The following is a 7,279-nucleotide window of genomic DNA, read 5'->3' as shown; positions in this document are numbered from 1 at the left end:
CCAAATGTGTGCCACATCAACAGACAGAAAGAAGGGCATTGCAACTGTGAGGGAACAGAAACTTCTGTGGATGGACTTGGAAGGACAAGGAAGTTCCATGGCTGTGTGTGGCAAGGTGAAGCTGCAGCACATCTAGCTAACTGTTTTTCATTGTACCTTTAAAGCTCCCTGCACCGAATAGTTGTATGACTGCAGCTATTGCTATATTTTTAAAACAATCAAGACTATAGCATGTAATAGCAGCATGAATATAGCTATGATTTGAATGAGGATCCACATCTGGATTGTAGATGCCCTCCTGTGGAGTAAGGTAGTCCACACATCTGTGTCTGAATACATCCTGGAGCAAAAACATACCCTTACACAGGGAACAGTGCAACATCTTGACCTCAGAAACATTCATTACAGCCAAAGAGGGATTTTTCAGAGAAAATATTCTTACCAGCTTTAATTTTCAGTTGAAGGGTAGAGTAGGTGATAGCTTGTGTTTGATGGGGTGAAGAGAAAGCCATGGCAAAACTCCCCATTGAGTTCCTCCTGGGAGAATATGAATGAATTACACCTGACAGATGTTAATCACTTAATGAATAATTGGAAGAGCCTCAGATACAGCAGTGATGAGAGCCCTGTAAGAACCCATGGACAATATAATCATGATGATAACAAAAGAGTGTCTAGCTCCAGAGCAACATGCCAAGAAGATGATCTAAGATTCTAAACTGGCTAAAATATCAACAGATCAAAGTGAAAAAGGCTGAGATGTAATGTCATCCTTCAAGTTGCAGATTTGGGCCTGAAATTGTGCTTAAAAACAACAGTTTGATGTTCTTCCCCCTCAAGTCTGTGGCATGCTGCCAGTTGACCTCAGTGGGAAAAGACTTAAGCCCAAAGCTACTGTGCAAATAGAACATGCAAAGTGCTGGACTGGAGACTGGAAACAAAGTTCACAGTTTATGTGCCAGAGAATACGGGGGAGGGAGGAAATAGAAAAGGCTAAAGCAAATAATAAAGTACAACACACAGCCTAGAATGAACAGTCAGTGGAAGAATGTAAGTTAATAAAGGATGGAGAAAAATAGAAAGAAATTACCATCAGCATGTCCTATAGGAGAAGGGGATTTGGTCTTTAATCAGACTAGAAGAAAACAAAGAGATTGCAGGCAATCTATTGCTGGGATAGCCCTAAAGAGGACAAGTTGAATGGAATATTAAAAGCAATATGTCCTACTTATTTCTACTAGAGTGGGCATGGCTTAGAATTAATAATATATATTGTTAATATATCGATATATTAGAGTAGGAAACCCTTATGGGTCTGTAGGATTAAATGTAGTAACTGCATATATATATAAATGTGGCGTAAAGCAAATGCCCATCCTAAAATGAAGGATAGAACAAAGCAAGACCTGGAAACAACTGGAATGATAAAAAAAAAATACATATAAGAAAACAAAAAGTTTTGTCCATCTCGTGAAAAAAAAATCTAATGTAAAATGGAGCTCCAGCATTGACTACTGATTCTGATGTGACCTGCATTTTGAGAAATTAGTGATGTTAGAATTGATTTTAACTCCCTGACTAAATAGCAAATGATTAAACAATTTGATTAAAGGCTTTAAATTAAAGCATCACGTTCTTGACAAACTGTTCCTCCCTGTAAGAATGTGTTAGGAATCTGTCACAATGAATCTGTCTTAAAATACAGTGCTGTAAGGGGAAATAACCCAGAACATTGTCATTGTTATTGCCCATGCTAGGCATTAGCTTTCTGACTTTGATGTGTGTTTGAGCTCTTCATCCTATTAGCTTCCATGCACACAGTTGCCAAACCATTCTTAACATCAACCTTTTATAGAAAGGTAAGAATCTGTGTACTTAAACCCACCAGTGGAGCATGTAATAGGGGTGCCAAAGTTAGTGGTGATCTATGCTGACCCACTTGTATTATTTTATTATGTTGGCCTATGACATCAGAAGATGGTGGTTGTATGGCAGTAGAAGCTGAATGTTCCCATCAGTATTCAATTACATTTTGCTGCTGTGTGACAGATGACAGTAGAGGGGCAGCCTGACAAAATGGTATCTGACATAGAAGTCTATACGAAACAAAGACGTGTCACTGAATTCCTCCATGAGGAAAAATTTACACCCAGTGATTATAGTTTTGTGGAAGTAAATAGAAAGCATGACTTAGGCATATATCTGAAATAAAATGTCGTGCTGATCTGAAAAACAAGTTTTCCTTTGAAACTGTAGATGCAAATGCTTCATTGTAAAAACATTTTAATACTTAATGTCAGATCCTTTTGTCATTATCAAAGACAAGACAAATCAACAGCATTTTAATTTAAAAAAAAATTGAAAATAACTTTTTTTCTGTCTGAACCTAGATGTGATCAGCAATAGTGTAATCATCATTAAAAGAGTTTGTTCTAAAGGGATAACCTGAAATCCTTGTTCAGCCTTGTCTCTCACTGCCTGTTTAGTTTCTACATGCACTGAGATGTCTGATTGTCACTCATCAGTGTTTCTGTGGGTGAATGAGAAAAAAAAGAAACAACACAACATCACTGTGTTCTTTGCATTATTGGTGAGCTAATATCAGTTGAAATTGAAACATCTTTTCTCTAGAGTTGTTAAAATATTAAATCTGTCTTTATAAATCTGAAGTATATAAACAATTCCATATAAGAATGGCAGATAATAATGTGAGAGGACTGAGGCTTAACCAATTGCTCCCTGATGTCAAGCTGAGAATCAACAGAAATAATCATTTTGGCATCAGACGGGAGAAGTCAAAGGTCAGGATTTAAAACTGTCACAGAAAGATTCTTCAAATCAGCTAAGCACGTGCTTAATAACACATGTTTGTTGTGGTTAGGGATTCAGAGCAAAGCATTATGGGAATGGAAATACAAGGTCTCCATGAATAAAATGGGAGAGGTGTTTTATATTAAAAATCTTTCCCACAAATACATATATATATTTTACATTAACAATCCTGTAGAAAGCTGGTAGGTAGTATTCTGATCTTTCTTATTTCTCCTCAACTAATAAGAATTGCATCAAAAACATATGTCTATATATATTTTATTGAAGTAGAAAATAATCACAAAATCATGAACTCACCAAGACTGGAAAAATCCTCCAAGATCATCCAGTCCAACCATCCACCTATCACCAATATTTCCCCACTAAACTATATCACTCAGTACATCTAAATGTTTCTTGCCACTTCCAGGATCGGCGACACTACCACCTCTCTGGGCAGCCAATTCCAGAACTTGATCATTCTCAGAGAAGTATTTCCTAATGTCCAATCTGAATCTCCTGTGATGCAACTTGAGGCCAATCCCTCTAGTCCTATCATAGCTACTTGGGTGAAGAGTCTGATCCCCACCATGCCACAACGTCCCTTCAGGCAGTTGTAGAGGGGTGATAAGGTCACCTCTGAGCCTTTTCTCCTCCATACTAAATAACCATAGTCCTCTCTACACTCCTCATAAGTCTCGTGCTCCAGACCCCTCAACAGCTTCTCTACCCGTCTCTGTACACACTCCATGGCCTCAATGTCTTTTTTGCAATGAGAGACCCAAAACTGAACACAGTACTCAAGGTGAGGTCTCACCATTGCTGAGCATAGAGGGAAGATCACTTCCCTGCTCCTGCTGATGTTGTTATTTCTGATACAAGCCAGGATGATATTGGCCTTCTTAGTCACCTGGGCACACTGCTGGCTCATGTTCAGCCAAGCATTCACCCATATACCCAAGTCTATTTCTTCTACACAGTCTTCCAGCCACTCTGACCCAAGCTTATAATGTTTCCCTGGGCTTGTTGTGGCCAAAGTGCAGAACCTGGCATTTGGTCTTGAACGTCATCCCATTGGCTTCAGCCCTGCTATCCAGCCTGTCCTCACTGCTCTGTAAGGTGTGCTTGGTGTCATCTGCAGACTTACTGAGGGTGCACACAACAACCTCATACAGGTCCTAAAACATTGAAAACTGCTTGTGCTGGTATATGTGCAGTTGCCTGGTATATCAGCTGGCCAGAGCAGAAGTGATGCTTTTTGTTATTGTACCAATGCAGAAGAGGAAGAGATGACTCCTGTTGCTGAGGATGCTACAGAGCACCAACAAAGCTGAGGGCTGCTGTCTACCACCCATGAGAAGATAGCTAGTTGTGCAGTCCTGCTTCATATCAAGTGGACATTTTAATACCACATCAATTCAAAATTTGGATGAAGCCTTGGCTTCATAGGTCTGTGCTTGGAGTACTAGTTCCTACAGAAGCTCAGTTGTCAACTTGAAAATATGATCAAATAATCACATATTGTAAGATTGTAAGTCCTTAAAATACCTATACTCCTTTAATAGCTACCAAAAAAAAAAAACAAAAAAAAAAAACCTCAGACATTCTACATTTACTTAACTAGAAAAATTACTGTCTCACCTTCTCAAGAAGATCCTAACGTAATTTACTGTCAAGGATAGTAGGATCAATGAAACAGGAAGGAGGCAATCAACTCAGTTCATGCAGTATAATTTACCCCTATTCCATATTTTATGCTGACTTTTCAATCAAAGGAAAAGGTCAAAGAGACATGCCTCTGCTTGAGGGTTAGGGATAATGAAACCATAAATATAGCTCACATATTAAGCATCTTATTCTGATACAGTTGTTCAACTCCGAAATTTTGCTTATTTATGAAGTTATCCATGACTTCTCTGAGTGCTCAACAGAGAGGGGATGGATCTGGGGCACATTTTCAAATCTCAGACTGTATCCACAGGACATGACATAATTTTGAGGTCAGACTGAGAAAGCTTTCTTCATGTTGAGTGCAATGGGAGAGTTCCCCTGATATCCTCCCCAGGTTTAGACCACAAATTATTAATGTGGATGTGAATCTTCTGTGATTAGCTGGATCTTTTAGAATTTGAGTGTTTTGCCACTTCTTAGAGAATGTCTCACATTCACAGTCTCTCCAAACTTCGGAACCCATGTGTATGAATATTAAAAAAAGTCCCTTTAAATGCAGTAGGAGCAACATATAGGCTCGGGATATTTAGCTAACTAGTGTAATGAATGCTACAAGTTAAGCGGGGAGAAAGTGAGTGCAGAGAGACTGCAATTAGAAAGTTAAATACTGAGAGAGACTGCTACAGGTAGCATTAGCCATGCCATCAACTTTGTATTCATACTTCGCAATTGTAATTTGGAATGCTTTTTAGCAAATCTCCTTTTTGACTTCTTAGATCTCAATGTCATTCCCACCAGAAGCACTTTATGTACTATTTATATGATTATTATAAGATTTCTGTCTTTTCTTTAACTTTTTCCTCTATTTTTGTGTGAGGTTTTGATTATTTTCCTTACAGCATATTTAACACTTACTTTAGACCAATGGACAAATACACAGAAGCACTTGAACACCTGCTGCTCCTGTTGACATGAGCTGGAGGTTTTAGGTGCTTTGCAAATAATGTTCCTAATAGTTTCCAAGAGTATCAAATAAAATAGCTGCTTCTCATTCTCTATGTCTTAAGCAAGGAAATCTCCTTTTCCTTTTCATGGCTGGCTTGGTTGTGCATATTTAAGACCCAAGTTGGAGCTGCTGGAATCCGTTGCATGAAACAAGCATCAGGTTAAGGGAAGGAAATATCAGCAGCAGAGCTGCTTTACCGCAAGAGATCACTAATCTGTCTTGTCCAGCATCTTGTCTCAATTCTGAATACTTAAGAGGTGTTAAATGCAGTTAGTGCATATTATATTATAATGTAAGGGATATTCCTTCCTCACTTTGTCTCGTGATCAGTTTATACCCTGAGGCATATACATTGAATTCACACTGTAATTACTCAATATTTTCATTTTCAATGCCCAGAAAATGCATGTTTCTAAATTTTGCTACATCTGACTATCAGATAGAGTGTCTGCAGTTTTTAGCAAGCTTCCTACTCTGTTTGACTTTAAAAAAAACATATTTTCAAACTAACTTTTAAAAAAGTAGAAATAGACAAACAGTGAAAACAAACAAAACAAAGAAACCACAGGAAAAAAAATGGAAAAAAAAAAACAAAAAAAAAAACAAAAAAACAACTGTTTTTAACTAGTCTTCCCAACTACTTTATATTTTACCTAAGTTTATATATCACCCTCTTTATTCTAGGGACAAAATTCAATAATCTCTTGTACTCAAGGGCACATTCTGCAACTTGCAGTAAGGTCGTCTCTTATTTTTTTGTGACTAAAATTCTCGGGGGAGTTGAAGGATGGTTTTGATCTAGTTCTTTCCAGTTCCATTAATAACTGATTTCCAGATTCTAACACAGTTTTTGGAAAGGTCATTTGTAATTTTATCCAGAAGGATGTATTCCCAAGCCTCACATTCTATTTCATCATTACAATTTGTCATAATGCTTGTGCCAAGACCAGACTCTAAAACAGTTTTCCAAACCATGGGAAATTCTGAAACTTTTGTATATGATTTCATTCAGAATTTTTGCAAAATATCAAATTATCTGAAATCTGTCAAACAATATATTCTGAAATACTTAAGTTTTAATCTTACTGAAATGATTCAAGGGATGTTGTGTTTTAAAGAACATTTGTCAAGGTAAAGCAAGCATTCTGATGATTCCTCAAAACAAAACAAAACAAAACAAAAACCTCAATGCTTATAAAAATTTCATGTTTCTCTGAAAGTTTTCCAGCTTATCAAGCCAAAGTTTGTGCTAGAAAAATGTTCTTTTGGAAGAAAATTTCACCTCAATTTTCTGTGACTGATCAAAGCAGTCAGTCTTGGGATGTTAAAATATCGGAAAAAAATATGAACTGATAATTGCTGTAGTCATGAATGATCTTATTAAAATACAGATGACTTTGACATTGACTAATCAGTAATAAATCTTAGTAGTCACTTCCAGTAACATGAACTGTAGTAGAGATTGGTTGCGAAATCAAACAGTAGGGTAGTATGTGCTGTAACCTGATAGGAGGACCTGCCCCGTATAGGTGGTCCTATAGTGCTAAGCAATGGTATATAAGGGGATGTGCTGCTCAATAAAGAGAGCATTTTCAAGACCGCACCATACGAGTACGAGCTGCTTGATAGGTCGAGGGTACACCGTTCACAGGGAGCTCTCACGTAGTGGGAGCGCGAGGCAACAATGAACAAGACTTGATTTTCCTTTCTTAGCATTTTCATAGCATAAAAATGTTATTGATACGCAGTATGGTTTGAAATTAATAGTAGTCTCTTTTTATCTGAGTTGTT

Source organism: Tympanuchus pallidicinctus, unplaced genomic scaffold (genome assembly GCF_026119805.1).
Source record: "Tympanuchus pallidicinctus isolate F22 unplaced genomic scaffold, pur_lepc_1.0 scaffold19, whole genome shotgun sequence".
In the NCBI taxonomy this organism is placed as follows: domain Eukaryota; kingdom Metazoa; phylum Chordata; class Aves; order Galliformes; family Phasianidae; genus Tympanuchus; species Tympanuchus pallidicinctus.
This window is presented reverse-complemented; position numbering follows the sequence as displayed.